We start from the raw sequence: 22,594 nt of genomic DNA on the forward strand, positions 1-22,594 counted from the left end.
CAGCCCCAAAACGAGTGGAGGGGGCTACAGCAATTCATTTGCTAATTACTCGGAGAATGCAATTGATTAAAAACCTGTTTAGCCAGCAGTTGCATAAGAGCTGTGGCCTCTTTAAAGCAGTTTGCTTGGTGAGGTAAGGGAGGATTCTTTAGTTCTAACCTGCCTGGACTCGTGATACACATGAGTGACTGAATTCATTTGATTGAACCACACCTCAAATTATTTCTACATTGCAGAATTCCATAGAACTTGTAGCATTTATAAGCAATTTACAACAGCCTCAATATTTACAGGGAGCCAGGTTTGTCTTAAAAACTCATCTGGTTTGCTAATGACCATTAAGAAGGAAATCTACTGTCCTCACCTGGTCTAGCGTACACCTGACTCCAGACCCACAGCAATGTGATTGATGCTTAAATGCCCTCTGAAATGCCCTAATAAGCCACTACCAAATCACAAAAAAGGAATGAAACCAGATGGACCATCCAGCATCGACCTAGGCATCATCCCTGGGTATGTCCTGTCCCACCAGCAGAACAGACCCAGCAGAGGTGGAGGCACAGTGGGATACAGTCAGGACGGACTTGTCCTGGGAGTCCTCAACATCAACTCTGCACCCCATGAAGTCTCATGGCATCAGGTCAAACATGGACAAGGAAACCTCCTGCTGATTGTAGGGGGTGGTGGTGTGTGTGTCAGCTTAGTTAAGAATGGGGAACACACAGCATAATGAGGGAAAATCACGCTACTAATCCCCTTACCCTTGCCCCACCCCCAAAACCTAACCAGATTGAACTAGGAGAGGTCAGGGATCATGCTCACCAACCCAGGGTTCCTTAACAGTTGGAAATCCAGCCAGGTAAGCCGGTTACAGTTTTGGGGTATGCTCTTTGTGTCTTCTGGAGCCTGCCGTCCCCACATGGTCCTGGTCTGTGGAATCTGGGAAGGTTCTTCAGTTGGGTGGAGGGTGCAGTTGTGGGGGGTTGATCTTCATGGAGGGCTGCAGTTGTGGGTGGTCGATCTTCGTGAAGAGCTGAGGTTGCGGCCTTGTTGCTTTCGGTTGAGCCTGACAGCCTGTGCCCCTCGCCGTGATGCTGCCTGTGGGCCTGCAAACCTCCAGATCTTCTTGCTTAAACTCTGTTTCAACCGCACCTAACTGCTCACTATCTGCTAGCTGCTTTCTCTCTCTCTCTCCTTCGTAACTGACCGGGCCAGTTATACTGTCTTTTGAATTTCTTATTGGAATCCAAATCAAGGTTAGTTCTTTGTTTGACTTTGGTGGGCTTCCCCCGGTGATTGTTGTCTCATTGTTTTTAATGGGTTCTGATGATGTTTATCATTGTCTTCCTGCCTAGTGACTAGTTTTGAACTGAAAACCATTGTTTATGTGGATTATTGATGGGTTCGCATAATTGAATTGATTGTGACTTCCTGCCTGAGTAGTTAGTAGTGATTATTTATGCAAGATTTTGATGGGCTTCAGTTTTGCGTGAGGTGAAGTCTTTCTCTGGGTTGATTGTTTTAAAGGGAAGAATGCGTATTCTGTCTCCTCTCGTTGTCTGATTTCAGGCAACAATCCACACTGCACTCAATAAGCCCGGCATATGCAGCCCCAGGCCTTCATGGGTCCAGCCTCCTGTCTGCAGGGTTTTACACTTAACTCAGCGGTTTAAAAGTCCAAAAGTCATATCCTTGTTGATGATATGAAAAATGTGGGAATTTTGAGAACCCTTCAGATTAGCACGTACCACCCTCCCTCACTGAGGAATCAGTGCTCCTCCATGTTGAACATCCGTTGGAAGAAGCACTGAGGGTGGCAAGGGCAGAGAATGTACTCTGGGTTGGGAAATTCAATGTCCATCACCAAGACTGGCTCAGTACCACCAGTACTGATGAAGCTGGTTGAGTCCTAAATGACATAGCTGCCAGACTGGGTCAACGGCAAAAGGGAAAAAACATATTTGACCTCATCCTCGCCAACCTGCCTCATGCAGATTCCTCTGTCCATGACAGTATCGATAGGAGTGACCACCGCACAGAGATGAAGTCCCACCTTCACATTGAGGATACCGTCCATCATGTATATATGTGTGTGTGTGTGTGTGTGCAGGAGGGGAAGTTAGTGGGGGGAGATACATGCTGCATACATATCGGATGACATTTGTAATCAGATGCCAACAATGGGTATTATCATTTTACTAGGACTTTTCTGTGATTGTTTGGTTAATTGATTGTTGATTCTTGAAAGGGGAAAAATAGCATGCATGATTGAAGGGGAGGGTTAACATGGTGGGGGCAGGGGATGAAAGGATAAAAAACTTAGGAGGAAAGAAATCGCCTGTGTTGGATTCGGGGCTGGGTGCGTGGGAGACAGAACATTCGGGATGGGGGCTAGGGAGATAAGGCATGAAAACTGGGGATGAAAACAGAGAACATGTGGGCTGCTAAGACAGAGAGTAAATGAGAGAACATGGGGGCTGGAGGGTAGTCAGAGAGAGAACATGGGGGCTGGGAGTAGAAGGAGAGAACATGTGGGCTGGTAAGACAGAGAGTAAAAGAGAGAACATGGGGACTGGAGGGGAGACAGAGAGACGACATGGAGGTTGGGGAGAGAGAGTTCATGGGTGTTGGGGAGAGAGAGAGAAAGGGAAAACATGGGGACTGGGGAAGACAGAGAGTATGAGGGTTTGGGGGAAGAGAGAGAGAGGGCATGGTATTGTTGGGAGTTAAAAAGAGAGAGCGTGACCATGAGGCAATCTTGAGAAGGCCCTTCCCCTGTCGAGTCAGGAGGTCCTGTCTCCATTTACTGCTGATATTCCTAAGCTCTGTGAATCCGGTGCAGAAACAGTGAATTCTAGACCAAGCCCCCGTTTGCACTGCAGGAATCCAATTCAAATATGCTAATAAAGTGCCCCATCTGTCCACAGCGAGAGTTTCAAAGAATCCAATAGCCAGCACTGTGCAATAGTACGCACAGTGTGTTGGTGACATATTCATCCTGTTTAATCTTTTATCCAACCTCCCCCATCCATTGTGAAGTGTTAATACATTGCTAAGAGCTCTAAGAAAGGAATCATTAAGAATCTCAAAGCACTTTGTTCTTTTGGTCTTAGAGAGGAATATTAATTACAAGTCAGTATTATGTATTCTAATGTTACTTCACCTGTTGATTTCGCTTTCCTTTTACCAAATCTTTCAAAAAACAAAAGATCAGAATCTGTAATTTTAACCTGAGCTGAATGGTTTGTCAGCCTTGTGTTCTCCACCTATTAGAGAATCCACCAGAGTCTGTTATAGTCTAATTGTAATGGTGGAAGCAGCATCAGTTATACAGCTGCCCTGTGTGTTGAGCACGAATGAGAGTTTGAAGATTTGGCCTGAATTACAAATTATCACATTTTTCATTGAAGTTAACGGATCAACACAAGGGCCCATAAATCACCATAACAATTGCTTTATAAATGATCCCATTGATTGACTAGAATCTGTGAAAATCTCGTATCATTTCTGTCCAATGCTCCTAATGATAACATGCATTGTTTAAACACAGCATTGCCTCTTCCCTCAAATCCAGTTATTTTTGCTAGATTCAACTGACACAACAAGGCCTGGAGGTCACATTAAAATTGAATGTCCAGGAAACTACTTGCACTCAAGAAGCTGAAATCCTTTCATCAGGCTGTGTGCTGAAGCCTTTGCCGGATGCTGTAAGTATCACTTTTATGAAGAATCCTTCTCAGGTTTGCATGTCTGCTTCTGATTGTTTAGCATTGAGGTGAGTGGGATGGTAAGTGCAGACTGCAATAAGTTCCTGCTCTTCCCAATGAAAACATGGAGGCCCAAACTCTGCATCAAAGCCCCTGGTTTACACAGCGCTAACAGGGCAAGGACGGACTTCCAAACCGCATGGCTGTTTGATCCACTGACAAATCGGCCAGGGGCTTTTCAAATATTTTAAATCAATTCCTCTGCTCATATCCAACTCAGATTGAGAAATCTTTATTTGACTAGGATGAATGAGAGCATCATTACAGAGGTTGGTGGTTCAGTGAGTGAACCCCTGACTCTGAGCCAGACGTTTTGCGTTCTCAGTCCCACACCAGGACTTGTTGGCCACAGTGGGAATGAACAGAATGTGGTTTATAACAGGTTAATAATCAGCCTTGCACTCCATCCAACACATTCCCAATATCTCTCAAAGATAAAACATGCCTGTGAAGATACAGAGCACCAGAATACCTGAATAGTATTTCTATGTTGTTAGGCATCGAACCAGAGGCCCTTTGTAATGGAAGGAGCAGGAGTTTCACAAACCCCACTCCCTCCTGGGGGGAGTCAGTATGGATTAGGAGGCACCGGGCTGAGGGGTGAAAAGGGATTTGGTGAATGTTATGACACAGACAGCAGGGGTTTGGATGACTTTAAGTTTATAGGGGATAGAATAGGGGAAACCAGCAAGGAGAGTGTTGAAATAGCCAAGTCCAGCGGTGACAAAGGCATGAATGAGAGTTTCAGCTGCATATGAGCTGAGAAGGTGGAGAAGTTGGGCCACGTTGTGGAGATGAACGATAGAATCATAAAGATTTGCAGCTTGGAAGGGGGGACATTTGGCCCATTGTGTCTGCCCTGGCTGATAAATAACCATAAAGCCTAATTCACTATCCAGCTCTTAATCCATAGGCTTATAGGTTATGGCTCCTTCAGTGCTTATCCAAGTACTTTTTTAAATATAATGAGGGTTTCTGCCTCTACCACCCTTTCAGATAGAGAATTCCAGATTCCTGTCACTATCTGGTTAAAAGAATTTCCCTTGAATCCCCTCTAAACCTACCTCTCACCCCAAACCTATGCCCTGGTTATAGATTGTACAGCCAAGGTGAATGTGGCTTTCCTATCTACTGTATCTAGCCCCGTCATAATTTGATTCACTGCAATTAAGCCTCCCCTCAGCCTCCTCTATTCCAAAGAAAATAATGCTAACCAAAACAAATCTTTCCTCCTAACTAATTCTCTAACATCCTTTAAACCTGCTCTGCACTCTGTAGTGCAATCACATTTTTCTTAAAGTGTAAGGACCAGAACTGCACACAGTACTCCAGTTGTGACCTACCCAGTGTTTTATACAGTTGAAGCAAAACCTCCCTGCCCTTATATTCTATGCCTCGATTAGTAAGGTATCCCATATGCCTCGTGTCCACCATATCTACCTGTCCAGCCACCTTCAGGACACGCACAGCAGGCTCCTTCTGTTCCTACATGCTTCCCAGTATCCTAGCATTTATTATGTATTCCCTTGCCTTGTTAGCCTTCCCTAAATGGAATATCGCACACTCCCATAGATTGAACTTCATTTGCTACTGTTCTGTCCACCTCACCAGTTACAGCTTCCTGCCATTGACAAATTTCTTCTTCAACACTAATTTTTGTATCACCTCCAAACTTCTTAATCATATCCCTACATTCAAACATAAATCATTGGTATATTGCACAAAAAGTAAGGGAGCCAGTACTGAACCCTGAGAAACCCCACTGAAAACAGCCCCCTAGTCACTAAAACATATGTTGAACTAACCCTTTGCCTCCTGCCTCTAAGCCAATTTTGGGTCCAACTTGCCACTTTGCCTTGGATTCCATGGACTTTTATCTTTTGTGAGCAGGTCTGCCATGTGGGACCTTATCAAAAGCCTGCCTAGAATTCATATAGATTACAAATGCACAACCCTCATCGAGCCTCCTTGTTACCTCCTCAAAAAATTCAAATGAGTTAGTCACAAACATGACCTTCCCTTAACAGATCTGTGCTGACTGACTTGATTTATCTGTGCCGTTCTACATGGAGATTTACCCTGTCCCTCAAAATTAATTTTCCTGTCATGAGATTAGGCTGATTGTCTTGTAATTCCGCAGTCTATCCCTTTCTCCCTTTTTAAACAATGGGACAATGTTAGCCCAGTACTCTGGCACCATACCTGTTTTCAGAGAGAATTGGAAAATGATGATCAGAATCTCTTCTCTTGCTTCCCTTAACTGTCTAAGATATATTTTATTCAGGCCTGGACATTTATCCACTTAAAAAAAAATGTTAAACTCCTTAATACTTCCTCTCTAACTATGTTAATTTCATTTAATATTTCATATTCCTCTTTGCCTGATTTCAATGTCTATGTCCCCTGTCTTTTGTGAAAACAGCTGTATTTATTAAGGGACATACCAATGTCCTCGGCCTGCACACACAGGTTACCCTTATGGTAACCCTAATAGGGCCCTAAACTTTCTTTAGTTATTCTCTTACTTTTTTGATGTGTTTCTAAAAAATGTTTGTGTTGGAATGGACATGTAGTCAGAAGCTCACCTGGACGTTAAATATGATACTAATGTTGCGAACAGTCTGGCTCAGCTTCAGGCAGTTGCCAGGGAGAGTAATGGTGCCGGTGGCTAGAGTGTAGTTTGGAACTGCAGCCCCCAAAGCAATGACTACAGTCTTCCCAAAGCAATGACTACAGTCTTCCCAAAGCAATGACTACAGTCTTCCCAAAGCAATGACTACAGTCTTCCCAAAGCAATGACTACAGTCTTCCCAAAGCAATGACTACAGTCTTCCCAAAGCAATGACTACAGTCTTCCCAAAGCACTGACTACAGTCTTCCCAAAGCAATGACTACAGTCTTCCCAAAGCAATGACTGCAGTCTTCTGTTTGTTTAGTTGGAGATTTCTACTCACCCGAAAGTGGATATTGGACAAGCAGTCTGATCATTTAGCAACATCGGGCAGTTGAAAGTGATGGTGGTGTGGTAGATTTGTATGTCATCAGTGTACATGTGTACAATAATGCTGTGTTTTGGATGATATTGTGAGGGACAGCATGCTGATGAGCAATATGATGGGGCCTAGGATAGATCCTCGGAGGGAAAGCCACAGGTAATGGTGCTGGATGTGGGAAGAGAAAGGAGGTGGTTCTCTCAATGTAACTAGATACATTAGAATGGAGTTAGGTGAGTGAGTGAAGCCAAAGATTACCCATTCCCAAACCCTGCACTGAGGCTTAAAAGAGAGAATAATATAAAAATGAGAATTGATTGCAAACCAAATGATACAGAAAAAAGATTGAAAAATATGTAAATGTTATATGGAGAGAGACAAAGGAAATATTCTTCTCCTGCTTTTGAAATGCCTTAAAACACTTCAACCACATATGAATTAGTGAGATGAATGAACAGCCAATCCTCTATCCCTGATGGGTTTGACTGAGATAGAAACCCTAGCTAGGATGTTGATCAAACTCCTGCTGCTCTTAAAGTAATTTCATGGGATCCTTCACTTTCCAAGCAAAGGAAATTAATGATGTGTAGTGTTAAGGCCTTCCCTGTAGAACGATGCCTGGACAATGTAATAGTTCCTCACTCCTCCGTTGACATGTCAGCTGATACCTTGTACTCTTGGAAGCATTGTTTTCACTCAGGAATGCCTTGGAAAGCTAAATATACAAATGGGTCTGAAGTAGATATTGTAATATTCCTGTCATTATAAAACAAGTACGTTTTGGACTTTCAGTAACTTCCGTTGAAGAGGCTGGTCATGGTTAAATTTTAACAATATAGGCAATGTCATAGCTAAGATATATCAACATCACTGGAAGCTCATTTCACAAAGAATATGCTATGAAAACATTTTATTGCAGCTGGTTTATTCCTTACCATGTTTTATTTCTGTAGGTAACCGACACATGTACATGCATGGTCAAGTATGCAGACTGTGTGCTGGACAAAGTTGAGATATCCGGTTGCCCAGGATTACTGCCAGCTATAGAGAATGTGCTGGAGCCTTTGGCAATGTCAGCCAGCAACAGCTCAGCCATGGGGGCGAGTTCTGACCAATCCTGAACAGCAAAAAGGTAAAATCACCATGCACATTTCAGCGGCTGCAGAATTGTTTCATTCTCCCTGGGTGACATTTTGTCTCTGGGGTGCCCGGGCATCTCCAGACTTTTAACTCGACAATGAGCATCTTTCCTCCTTAATTCAGCTTCCCATCTGGAAGTCAAATTGATGGACAGAGCCGGTATCCGGCCAGCCAGAGAGACCAGATAAATCTGAACCCTGACCCGGGCAGAGGAAAAGTCTGAACCCTGATCTGGGCTGGGGGAAGGTCTGAACCCTGACCCAGGCAGGGAGAAGGTCTGAACCCTGACCTGGGCAGGGGGAGGATCTGAACCATGACCCGGATGGAGGGAAGGTCTGAACCCTGACCTGGGCAGAGGGAGGGTCTGAACCCTGACCCGGGCGGGGGGGAGAGTCTGAACCCTGACCCGGGCTGGGGAGGGTCTGACATCTGACCCGGGCTGGTGAGGGTCTGACCTCTGACTGGGGCTGGGGTGGGTCCGACCTCTGACCCGGGCTGGGGAGGGTCTGACCTCTGACCCGGGCTGGGGAGGGTCTGACCTCTGACCCGGGCTGGGGAGGGTCTGACCTCTGACCCGGGCTGGGGAGGGTCTGACCTCTGACCCGGGCTGGGGAGGGTCTGACCTCTGACCCGGGCTGGGGAGGGTCTGACCTCTGACCCGGGCTGGGGAGGGTCTGACCTCTAACCCGGTTTGGGGAGGGTTTGATCTCTGACCCAAGCTGGGGAGGGTCTGATCTCTGACCCGGTTTGGGGAGGGTCTGACCTCTGACCCGGTTTGGGGAGGGTTTGATCTCTGACCCAGGCTGGGGAGGGTCTGACCTCTGACCAAGGTAGATGACAGTTAGCTTCCTGATCTGGATGTGAGAGAGTCTGCTCTCTTATCTGAGTGTGAAAGGGTTACATTCCTGACCTTGGTCATTCCTGGATCTGGCTGAGGGAGGGTCTGAGCTCTGACCCATGTCGGGGAGGGCCTGACCCCTGATTCAGGTGATGGAGAACCTGATAGTTGACCCCAATGTCCTTTGAATATCTGGGAGCCTGATGAAGTGAGCGTCTCTGGGTGGCCAGTCCTGGCCCACAAGCAGGGCGACAAATGTACTTTCTGAAGAAGTCCTCACCTCCTCTGTGCTGCCGAGTTTCCCCAAAGCCAATGAAACCTAGCTAGCCAGGGTCAAACCTGTAGGACAGATTAAATATGAGGCTTTGTGAGTAACTAAATTATTTAAGTTGTCAACCTGCCTCTGTTAAAGCCAGGAATGAGTGGAATTGGTGTTGTGCCTGATATTTATCTGACCCAACCGCAACCTACACATTTTGGGAGTTAAAATTTAGTCCATAGTTTCTTTGATTCATCAGTTTTAATGGAAAATTAGATGTGAGTACAGAATGGGGATAACACAGATTGTTCAGCAGAAAACACTTCAACAGGAGCATAATTAGACACAAATTGACACGAAGACAAAGCTGAGGATTTTGGCAGAATGGCGATTAGTACATTCAAGGAGGTTAGAGAGTTGGAGAGACTGTTCCAGCTCTGAAGACTGAGCCATTTTGCAAAGCCAGCATTTGTTGCTCATCCCTAATTGACCTTGAAACTGAGTGCCTTGCTGGGCCAGAGGTTAGTTAAGAGTCAAGCATGTTGCTGTGGTCCACAGTCACACGTAGGCCAGATGGGCATAAGGATGGCAGATATATGGGTTTTTATGACAATTAATGATAGTTGCCATGCTCAACTTTACTGAGGCCCAGGCTGGGACTTTCCCAGTCCTGCTATGGGGTGGGACCAGCTGCAGCCATTGCCTTTCAGTGGGACCAGAAGATCGTGGCCGTGGATGGGCTGGAAAATCCCAGTCTTATTTTCTATTCCAGATTTTATGAATTGAATTTAAATTCCATCAGGTACCATGGTGGGATTTGAACCCGTGTCCCCAGAGCATTCGCCTGGGCCTCTGGATTACTCGTCCAGTCATATTCCCACTATACCATCATCTCCCCCTCACGCACTATGGAGTCAATGCAAGTAAATAAAGTCAAGATAAACATTGGTTATGGTCCAATAGAATGGCAGAACAGGCTAGAGGAGCCTCTTCTTGGTCCTACCTTCCTTCATGTAACCCTAACCCTAACCTTCCTTCATTTATTGGCCATTTAGCATCCCCATCCAAGTTTGATTGTACCCCCATTGCCTGTTAGGAACATTGTCTTAGACTTAAAACAGTACAAGTTATATCCTAGCATCTGAATATTTCAAAGCTTAGCATTATATTGGGGAAATGAGGCATATCATGATTTACCAGTTGTAGGTGAACTGAAATGTTGTAGAACATTCGGGTTGGGCAAACAGAGAGCAGCAGACTAACTGTGTGAAGACTTGGGGTTTGGTGAGAGGGGAGTTCAGTGAGGGGGGAGAAGGAGTTGTCCATTTCCTCTTTGTATCTTTCTCACCCCGTAGAAATAGGTTCTTGCTCTACTACAGGGAAAGGAGCTAGCTGTTTGATGAGTATCTGGAAAGTGGGTGAGTTCTATACTATCCCTAATGTTTAAAATTGTACACAGTTTGGTGGTAAAGTTAATAAAATATATAAAAAAGCAACATACACAAGTGATTAATATAATGAAGTAATTATTTAAAACACATTAAGGATGGCAGGTCATGTGATGTGTCAGGGCTGTAGCATGTGGGATCTCCTTGATACCACTGTGATCCAGGGTAAACACATCTACAGTGTTTGCGTCTTGAGGACAGTCAGCTCAGAGTCACTGAGCTGGAGGCTGAACTGCAGACCCTGCAACACATCAGGGAGGGTTAAAGTAACTAGGATGCTTTATACCAGGGGCAGTCACACCGCTTAGGACAGGGTCTTCTGATTTGGTCAGTGGTCAGGGACAGGAGGGTGTGACTGTGAGTGAGACAGGTCAGGGGACACAGAGGGCAGGAGTACAGGAGCCTTGGCCTCTGTAATTGTCCAACAGGATTGACGTTCTCTCAGCTTGTTTGGGTGAGAGTGAGGGCTGCAGGATGGATGAACAAACTGACCATAACACCATGGTACAGGAAGCCATTCCAGTGTGGGGTCCAAAGAGGAATGTAGTGGGAGTAGCGAAGGGGATTGACACTGTTCTCTGCAGCAAAGAGCGAGAGTACAAAGGGCTGTGCTGTCTGCCTGGTGCCTGGGTTTGGGACATCTGCTCAGGGCAGAGAGGAACTTGCTGTGGGAGGGGGAGGATCCAGTTGTCATGGTCCATGTAGCTACCAATGACATAGGCAGGATGGGGAAGGAAGTTCTGCTTAGCCAGTATGAGGAGCTAGGCACCAAATTAAGAAGCAGAACCTCAAACATGATAATTTCTGGATTATTACCTGAGCCACGTGCAAATTGGCATAGGGTACAAAGAATTAGAGAAATGAATGTGCCCTTCAAAGACTGGTGTGGGAGAAGTGGACTCCGGTTTGTGGGGCACTGACACCAGCACTGGAGAAAGTGGGATCTGTACCATTGGGATGGTCTACGTTGGAACTGTGCTGGGGCTGGTGTCCTAGCAAGCCACCAAACCGGGGAAGTAGAGAGGGTTTTAAACTGAATAATGGGGACATTGGATCAAGTTTGGAAGGTTTGGTGAAGCAAAGAGTAGAGACAAGGCAAGAGAGAAAGGTATTAATACGGGAAATAAGAAAGAGACTGTGACAGGAAGGGACAGAAAGTACAGGTCTAAGAGTACAGATAAGGCTAGGAGCTACAAAAATAATAAAAGGACAAAACTAAAGGCTTGTATCTAATCACACGTAGCATTGGAAATAAAACAGATGAACTGATAGCACAAATAGAAATAAATAAGTACAATCTGATAGCCATTACAGAGACTTGGCCAGAGGATGACATAGATTGGGACCTGAATATTAAAGGGTATATGACACTTAGGAAGGACAGGAAGTTAGAAAGATGGAGGGGTAGCTCTGTTAATTAACGCTGGTATTAGCACATGAGAGAGGGATGACCTCAGTTCAGGAAACCACGACATAGAAGTGGTTTGTGTTGAGATGAGAAATGATAAAGACCAGAAGCCACTTGTGGGAGTGATGTACAGGCCTCTAATTGTAACTACACAGTAGGACAGATTATAAAAGAAGAGATAATGGGAGCTTGCCAGAAAGGCCCAGCAATAACCATGGGGGTTTTTAATCTACATATAGACTGGAAAGATCAGATGGGTAAAGGAAACTTGGATGAGAGATTCATTGAATGTTTCCAGGATATTTTCTTTGAACAACACATACTGGACCAACCAGAGAGCAGGCTATACTAGACCTGGTATTGAGCAACAAGATAGGATTAATTGATAACCTCATAGTGAAGGCTTCCCCAGGTAACAGTGATCATATGATTGAATTTTACATTCATTTTGAGGGAGCAATGAGTGCATGCAAGACTAGTATTTTAAACTTAAATAAGAGCAATTATGAGGGCATGAAAGCGGAGCGAGCTAAAGTGAACCAGCAAATGAACTTAAGGGAAATGTCAATCGAGGTTCAGTGGCAGACATTTAAAGGGATATTTCAGAATACACAGAAGGGATACATTCCAATGAGAAAGAAACATTCCGAGGGGAGAGCCCATCATCGGTGGTTAACTAATAAAAATTAAAGACAGTATCAAACTTAAAGAAAAAGTATATACTTGCGCAAAGATGGGTGGCAGGTCAGAAGATTGGAAGGAATATAAAGAACAGCAAAGGATGACAAAGAGATTAATAAGGGGAGAAAAATTAGAGTATGAGAGAAAGCTAGCAAGCAAGATAAAGATGGATAGTAAGAGCTTCTATAGATATTTAAATAAGAAAAGAGTAAACTAAGTGAGAATTGGTCCTATAGAGAGTGCATGTGGAGAATTGCTAATGGAAAGTAATGAGATGGCTGATGAATCAAACAGGTATTTTGGTTCGGTCTTCACTGTAGACGACGCAAGTAACATCCCGGAAATAGCTGTAAACCAGGAAATGGGAGGGAGGGAGGAACTCAGCAAAATCACAATCACCAGGGAAGTGATATTGAGCAAATTGTTGGGGCTGTGGCTGACAAATCCCCAGATCAAGATGGACTTCACCCTAAGGTCTTGAAAGAAGTGACCAGTGGGATAGTTGATGCACTGGTTTTAATTTTACAAAATTCCCTATATTCGGGGAAGGTTCTGTTAGATTGGAAAATAGCAAATATAACACCTTTGTTCAAAAAGGGAGGGAAAGAAAAAGTAGAAAACTAAAGGCCAGTTAGCCCAACACCTTGCATAAGGAAAATGTTGGAAGCTATTATTATATATGTTATAACTGGGCACTTAGAAAAACTAGTGCAATCAGGCAGAGTCAACATGGTTTTGTGAAAGGGAAATCATGTTTAACCAATTTATTGGAGTCCTTTCAAGCAGTCTCATGTGCTGTAGATAAAGGGGAACTGGTGGATGTACTGCCCTTAGATTTCCAGAAGTCATTTGATAAGGAGCCACATCAAAGATTATAGCAGAAAATAAAAGCTCATGGTGTAGGGGGTAACATATTGGCATGGACAGAAGTTTGGCAGGTTAACAGGAAGCAGAGAGTTGGCATAAATGGGTCTTTTTCTTGTTGGCAGAGTGTGATGAGTGGTGTGTCACAAGGATCAGTGCTGGGACCTCAACTGTTTACAATTTATATCAATGACTTGGATGAAGGCACCGAAGGAATGGTTATTAAATTTACTGATGACACAAAGATAGGTAGGAAAGTAAATTGTGAATAGGATGTATGGAGTCTACAAAGTGCCATAGATAGGTTAAAAGAGTGGGCAAAGATCTGGCAAATGGAGTATAATGTGGGCAAATGTGAAACTGTCCAATTTGGCAGGAAGAATGAAAAAGAAGCTTTTATCTAAATGGTGAGAGATTGCAGAGCTGTGAGATTCTGAGGGATCTGGGTGTCCCAGTACATGAATTACAAAAGGCTAGCATGCAGGTACAACAGGTAATTGGGAAAGCTAATAGAATGTTATTGTTTATTGTGAGGGGAATTGAATACAAAAGTAGGGGGGTTATGCTTCAGTTATATAGGGCACTGGTGAGACCACATCTGGAGTACTCTGTATAGTACTGGTCTCCTTATTTAAGGGAAGGTGTAAATATAATAGAAGCAGTTCAGAGAAAGTTCACTAACATAATACCAGGAATGGGTGGGTTGTCTTATGTGGAAAGGTTGGACAGGTTAGGCTTGTATCTGCTGGAGATTAGAAGAGTAAGAGGCAACTTGATTGAAACATATAAGATCCTGAGGGATCTCGACAGGGTGGATGTGGGGAGGATGTTTCCTCTTGTGGGAGAATCTAGAACTAGGGGTCACTGTTTGATAATAAGGGGTAGCCCATTTAAGACAGAGATGAGGAGAATTTTTTTTCTCTCAGAGTGTTGTGAATCTGGAACTCTCTTCCTCAAAAGGTGGTGAAAGTAGAGACTGTGAATATTTTTAAAGCAGAGCTAGGTAGATTCTTTATTAACAAGGGGGTGAAAGGTTATCAGGGGTAGGTGAGAATGTGGGGCTGATGCTAAAATCAGATCAGCCATGATCTTATTGAATAGCAGAGCAGGCTTGAGGGGCTGAGTGGCATTCTTCTGCTCCTAATTCATTTGTTCATAAGTAGTTTGTTTTTACTTGGACCAACTGTGCCCAGCAGTTGATATCAGTATTTAACCAGCACACACACAGACACAGGCAGACTGACAAACAGACACACACACACACACACACACACACACACACACAGACACACAAACACACAGAGGCAGACAGAGACACACATACAGAGACAGGCACACACACACAGATATATGTACACACACTCACAGACACATACACACACATAAACACACATGCTCACACACACACACACGCATAGACACGCACATAGAAACATAGAAACGAGCAGCAGGAGGAGGCCATTCAGCCCTTCGAGCCTGCTCCACCATTCATTATGATCATGGCTGATCATCCAACTCAATAGCCTGCTTCCACTTTCTCCCCACACTCTTTGAACCCTTTCACCCCAAGAGCTATAGCTAGCTCCTTCTTCAAAACATACAATGTTTTGGCCTCAACTACTTTCTGAGGTAACGAATTCCACAGGCTCACTGCTCTCTGGGTGAAGAAATTTCTCCTCATCTCAGTCCTAAATGGTCTACCCCATATCCTCAGACTGTGACCCCTGGTTCTGGACTCCCCCACCATCGGGCACATCTTTCCTGCATCTACCCTGTTAGAATTTTATTGGTTTCTATGAGATCCACCCCCCCTCCTCATTCTTCTGAACTCCTGAGAATATAATTCTAACTGAATCAATCTCTCCTCATATGTCAGTCCCGCCATCCCAGGAATCAGTCTGGTAAATCTTCGCTGCTCTCCCTCTATAGCAAGAACATCCTTCCTCAGATAAGGAGACCAAAACTGCACACAATATTCCAGGTGTGGTCTCACCTAGGCCCAGTATAATTGCAGCAAGACATCCCTGCTCCTGTACTCGAATCCTCTCACTATGAAGGCCAACATACCATTTGCCTTCTTTACCGCCTGCTGTACCTGCGTGCTTACCTTCAGCGACTGGTGTACAAGGACACCCAGGTCTCTTGCACATTCCCCTCTCTCAATTTATAGCCATTCAGATAATAATCTGCCTTCCTGTTTTTGCTACCAAAATGGATAACCTCACATTTATCCACATTATACTGCATCTGCCATGCATTTGCCCACTCACTCAGCTTGTCCGAATCACACTGAAGCATCTCTGCATCCTCCTCACAGCTCACCCTCCCACCCAGCTTTGTGTCATCTGCAAATCTGGAGATATTACATTTAATTCCCTTATCTAAATCATTAATATATATTGTGAACAACTGGGATCCCAGGATCGATCCCTGTGGTTCCCCACTGGTCACTGTCTGCCATTCGGAAAAAGACTCGTTTATTCCTACTCTTTGTTTCCTGTCTGCCAACCAGTTTTCTATCCATCTCAATACACTACCCCCAATCCCATGCACTTTAATTTTACACGCTAATCTCTTATGTGGGAACTTTGTCGAAAGCTTTCTGAAAGTCCAAATAAACCACATCCACTGGCTCCCCGTCATCACCTCTGCTACGTACATCCTCGAAAAATTCCAGTAGATTTGTCAAGCATGATTTCCCTTTTATAAATCCATGCTGACTCTGTCTGATTCTGCCACTGTTTTCCACGTGCTCAGCTATTAAATCTTTTATAATGGACTCTAGAATTTTCCCCATGACGGATGTCAGGCTGACTGGTCTATAATTCCCTATTTTTTCTCTGCCTCCCTTTTTAAATAGTGGGGTTACATTAGCTACCCTCCAATCTGTAGGAACTGTTCCAGAGTCTATAGAATCTCGGAAGATGACCACCAATGCATCCACTATTTCTAGGGCCACTTCCTTAAGTACTCTGGGCTGTAGATTATCAGGTCCTAGGGATTTATCGACCTTCAATCCCATCAATTTCCCCAACATGATTTCCCCACTAATAATGATTTCTTTCAGTTCCTCCCTCTCACTAAACCCTGTGTTCCCCAGCATTTCTGGTCTGTTACTTGTGTCCTCCTTTGTGAAGACAGAACTAAAATATGTATTTAGTTGGTCAGCCATTTCTTTGTTCCCCATTATAAATTCCCCTGTTTCTGACTGTAAGGGACCTACATTTGTCTTCACCAATCTTTTTGTCTTCACATACCTATAGAAACTTTCTCAGTCAGTTTTTATGTCCCCTGCAAGCTTACTTTTGTACTCTATTTTCCCCTTCTTAATCAATCCCTTGGTCCTCCTTTGCTGAATTCTAAACTGCTCCCAATCCTCAGGCCTATTGTTTTTTCTGGCCAATTTGTATGCCTCTTCGTTGCATCTAATACTATCTCTAATTTCCTTTGTAAGCCATGGTTTGGTCACCTTTCCTGTTTTACTTTTGCACCAAACAGGAATAAACAATTGTTGCAGTTCACTCTTTGAATGTTTGCCCTTGCCTATCCACTGTCATCCCTTTAAATAACGCTTCCCAATCCATCATAGCCAATTCGCACCTCATACCATCGTAGTTTATTAAGATTTAGGACCCTAGTATCAGAATGAACTATGTCACTCTCCAGTTTGATGAAGAATTCTATCATGTTATGGTCGCTCAACCCCAAGGGGCCTCGCACAACTAGATTGCCAATTATTCCTTTCTCATTACACAATCCCCAGTCAAGGATGGCCTGTTCTCCAGTAGGTTTCTCAACCTATCGGTCCAGAAAACCATCCTGTATCCTTCCCAGGAATTCCTCCTCTTGGGTATTGTTACTAATTTGATTTGCCCAATCTATATGCAGATTAAAGTCACCCATAATTACAGATGTTCCTTTATTGCATGCATCTCTAATTTCCTGTTTAATGCCATTCCCAACATCACCATTGCAGTTTGAGGGTCCATATACAACCCCCACTAACATTTTCTGCCTCTTAATGTTTCTCAGCTCTGCCCATACAGATTCCACATCGCCGGAGCTAATATCTTTCCTCACTATTGCGTTAATTTCCTCTTTAACCAGCAATGCGACTCCACCGCCTTTTCCTTTTTGTCTGTCACCCTGCAGCCATGTCTCCATAATCCCGACTATATCATGCCTGTTTACATCTATTTGCGCGGTTATTTTATCCACTTTATTGCAAATGCTCCTCACATTAAGGCACAAAACCATAAAGCTTGTCTTTTTAACATTACTTGTCCTGTTCCAACTATTTTTCACTGAGGCCCTGTGTGATTATTGTCCTTGATTCCCCTTCCTCTGACCCCTTGCATAGGTTCCCATCCCCCTGCCATTTTAGTTTAAACCCTCCCCAACCAGTCTAGCAAATATTCCCCCTGGGACATCAGTCCCGGTCCTGCCCAGGTGTAACCCATCCTGTTTGTACTGGTCCCACCTCCTCCAGAACAGGTCCTAATGCCCCAGGAATCTGAAACCCTCCCCCTTAGACCATCTCTTCAGCCATGTATTCACCCAATAAATCCTGTTATTTCTACTCTGACTAGCACATGGCACTGGTAGTAATCCTGAGATCACTACCTTTGAGCTCCTACTTTTCAATTTACTTCCTAACTCCCTATATTCTGCTTTAAAGGACCTCAACCCTTTTTTTACCTATGTCGTTTGTACCAATGTGTACCACGACCACTGGCTGTTCACCCTCCCCCTTCAGAATGTCCTGTGGCCACTCTGAGATATCCTTGACCCTAGCACCAGGGAGGCAACATACCCTCCTGAAGTCTCGTTTGCAGCCACAGAAATGCCTATCTATTCTCCTTACAAGTGAATCCCCTATAACTGTTGCATTCCCACACTTTTTACTCCTCTCCTGTGCAGCAGAGTCAACCGTGGTGCACCGAATTTGGCTGTTGCTGCTTTCCCCTGAGAGGCCATTCCCCCACCAGTACCCAAAGCGGTATATCAGTTTGCAGAGGAATAGCTACAGGAGATTCCTGCACTGCCTGCCTAACCTCCTGCTCTGCCTGGTGTTCACCCATTCCCTTCCTGCCTGTGGACTCTTAGCCTGCGGTGTGACCACCTCTCTATACGTGCTATCCACAACACCCTCCACCTCGTGGATGCTCCACGGTGTCCCCAGCCACTCTCCAGCTCTGAAACCTGGGCTTCCAGGAGCTGCAGCTGGAGACACTTCCTGCACACACACTGGCTCCGGGCACTGGGCATGTTCCCGGCTTCCCACATAGAGCAGGAGGAGCATACCAAGGCTTTGAGTTCTCCTGCTATGACTTACCCCTTTAAATTAAATTAAACCTTTTGGAAGATACTTAATATCAAATAATTTCAATTACTCTTGGGCCCTTCTTCCCTGCTCCTCGTTGTTACAGAAGATACTTAATATCAAATAATTTCAATTACTCTTGGGCCCTTCTTCCCTGCCCCTCGTTGTTACAGAATACAAACGATGAACCATAAAATGGGACCTTAAGAACTATAAGCAATAAAAGTAGTAAATACTTACCCAACCTTACTCACAGTACTCAAATGATCATCTCGTTCCCTCCTCACTGAACTCCCTCAGTCACCAAACTCCAACTTAAGCACTCTACTGCAGCCCAAAGCAGCAGTGCACACATAGACAGACAGACACACACACAGATGGACACACACACGCACATGGAGACAATCAGACATACACACACACAAGCACACACACACACGCACACACATGGACACACACACGCAAACAGACACACTCAGACACACGCACACATGGATACACACAGACACACACGCACACACACACAGATACAGACAAACACACACAGATACATGCACACACGCATGCACACACATGCACACACATAGCTTGTGGTAAAGAAGATTTCAACTTTTGTCTTGTTGGCTTTGTGGCAATGAGAAATACCATGTAACTGCTTGTAGAGGATGTGTTTGATCATTTTCCAATTAAAGTACCTCAGAATAGAGGACGAAAGCACTTCCAGAATGGAACAATTGATGATGACCATAAATATCTGAAGCAACTGAATGTTATTCAGCACAAATACATAACTGAACAATTGTTATTTTTTGATAAATTACATTTCAAGTAATAACCACATATATTTAATGAACAACCTGTTAAAATGTTCGAACTTAAATTCAGCTGTGAACCAGGAAAGTTTATATTATTCAATCTCTTTATTGAATTGCAGGATTATACAGCTTAAGATGGAAAGTTCAAAAGGAAGGCTAAAGCAGATAAGAAATATGGATGAAAATTCTGCAAAGCTTCATTTCATTTCTCAATATGCTTTCATAGAATGATTTACTACTCGATGGTTAATGTATTCATGGTTCTGTGACTGAACCCTATTGCATTGCTGTGAAATCTTCATTATTTCTTTTAAAAAGATGTTGCTTCTCTCTCATATAATTCTTCACTCTTTAGTGACTTAGGTTCTCAGGAAGAACCTGCCCAGATCTGTCTGGCTTTTCTGTGGTCCAATGATGAAGGTTTTCATCAATGTGAGGAGTTTGGAGTCCTCTCTACCTGGGCACTCAAGCTCGTTGTCCTCGAGGTTAACCCTCCCCCACCTCCTGTAATAGGAGGGGGGGCTGGTGGGATTTGTTAATAGAGAATGCACCCCAACCTGATGTACGTGCTGCCTTCATTGTTCTGATGGAGAACATGCCACATGAGCCTTGGAGAGGTGGAACACTTCAGTGTGCTTAAATCAGGAAGCTTGGGACTAGAATGGAGCCAGGAGCTCCTAGCTCTGCAGATGACCTACCTTTTCCAGCACTCCTTGCTCTTTGTGGGCTAGGAAGAGTATCAGTGCTTCTCCGGCACCCCCACTTCACCCCTATTGGCTCCTCAAGGAAGCCTTCGGCCTCACCACCTCGACCACAGCACCTTCAAGCTCTATACTGCAATCCACGACTGCCCATTTGCTAAACTCTGATCTCTCTCCCTCCCATTTAGCAGGAACCATCCCTGAAGGCCCTGTCCTGGTTTTCCCTGGGGCAGGTTCTGAAAATAGCCTGTTGCTGGGCAAGGCATGGTCGGAGATATGAGAGTGAGGCCTTGCAGGGCCTCCACATCCCCAGGTTTGCTGAGTTTCCCTGTTCAGCTCTGAAATATGGGGCACAGGCTCCTGACTCCTCACAAACCACAGCTGAAAAGCCCAGAGCTTCTGGGTTTGCTGCCCTTTAGTGATACAATTTAACATTTATTGCCTTTTCTCACGATTATTTTAGTTAGGGTTACTGTAAAACTGACTGTTGCTTTTAGCCGCATCAATAAAATACTTTCAAAGCAAACCTGCCTCAGAGTTACACTTTCATTCTTCTAACAGAAACTTGCTTACCAGGCAACAGCCCAAATGTCAATCCTCCAACGTCAAGATTAACCCTTTCATTACACTAACACGCCATTTCCTACTCTGCCGGTGCTGGAGAAAACGGTTTACAGAGATGGGAGATTATAAACCTTTCATCCATTAAAATGATTGTGGGGACAGGTAACCAACTATCACACAAATGCCAGAGTTTACATCCTGTTGAGTCCCTGAAATCCTTCGAAAAGGTAACAGGGGAAATTTTAACAGAGAGAAGACGAATTTTAACTGCCAGACCACATCTTAAGCTGCTGGCTCATTTCACACTTGAATTGGGAGGAAGCAGGCAAGGCGCAAGCAAATGTTATTGAATCACAGAATCATTGCAGCACTGAAGTAGGCCATTTGGCCCATTGTATCTGTGCTGGCTCTCCTAAGAAGCATTTAATGTACTGCCATTCCCCCACCGTCTCTCTACATCCCGACACATACCTCCTTTTCAGATATTTGGAATATTTAGAAAGATGAATGGCACAGAAGGGAATCACTGTACCCACCATGTCTGCTCTAGCTGAGAAACAATCCAGCCCATTTTCCAGCTCCTGGTCCATAGCCCTGCAGGTGCATACCCCCCAGGCACCTTTTATATGGGCTGAAGCTTTCTCCCTCTACTTCCCCTTCAGTCAGTGAGTTCCAGACCCCACTCACCCTTTGATTGAAAAGGTTCCTCAACCCCCCCTCCAATCCTTCCACCGAACACTTGAGATTTATGCCCCCTATTCATTGACCTACCTGCTCAGGGAAACAGGTCCTTCCCATCCACCCTCTCCAGGCTCCTCACAACCTTGTACACCTCAACTAAATCTCCCCTCAGCCTCCTCTATTCCAAGGAGAACAATCCCGGCCTAATTTTCCTCATCGCTGTAATTTGCCAACCCGGCGACATCCTGGTAAATCTCTGTTTCCTCTCAAGTGGAATTTCGTCCTTTCTGTAACAAGGTGACCAGAACTGCACACAGGACTCAAGTTGTGGCCTAACTAATGTTTTATATAGTTCCAGCATAACCACCCTGCTCTTATATTCTCTGCCTTGGCTAATAAATGAAAGGATTCCACATTAACCACCTTCTATCACCTTATTTGACCTGATCTGTAGACATTCACTCCAAGGTCCCTCACTTCCTCTACACCTGTCAGTATCCTCCCATTTACTGTGTATTCCTTTACCTTGCTTGACCTCCCAAAATGTATCACCTCACACTTCTCTGGTTTGAATTCCATTTGCCTTTTGTATCCACCAGACCAGCCCATTGATACCTTCCTGCAGTGTACAGCTATTTTTGTGATCTTCCTGATCATGTCCCTTACATTTAAGTTCAAATCATTAATATATACCACAAGAAGCAGGGAACCTAGGACTGAGCCTTGTGGAACCCTATGGGAAACAGCCTTCCAGTCACAAAAACACCCATCAAAAATTACCCTTTGTTTGCTGCCACTGAGCCAATTTTGTATCCAGTTTGCTACATTCCCCTGGATCCTATGGGCTTTTATATTTTTAACCAATCTGCCATGTGGGACCTTGTCAAAAGCCTTGCAAAAATCCATGTAGGCCACATCAACTGCGCTACCCTCATCAATCCTCCTTGTTAGCTTCTCAAAAAAATTCACTTAGTTAGACATCAGCTTCCCTTAACAACTCCATGCTGACTATCCCTGATCAATCTGGGCCTTTCTAAGTGACAGTTTATCCAGCCTCTCAGACTTGATTCCAATAATTTGCCCACTACTGAGGTCAGGCTGACTGGCCTGTA

Source organism: Carcharodon carcharias, chromosome 12, assembly GCF_017639515.1.
Source record: "Carcharodon carcharias isolate sCarCar2 chromosome 12, sCarCar2.pri, whole genome shotgun sequence".
NCBI classification, from domain to species: Eukaryota; Metazoa; Chordata; class Chondrichthyes; order Lamniformes; family Lamnidae; genus Carcharodon; species Carcharodon carcharias.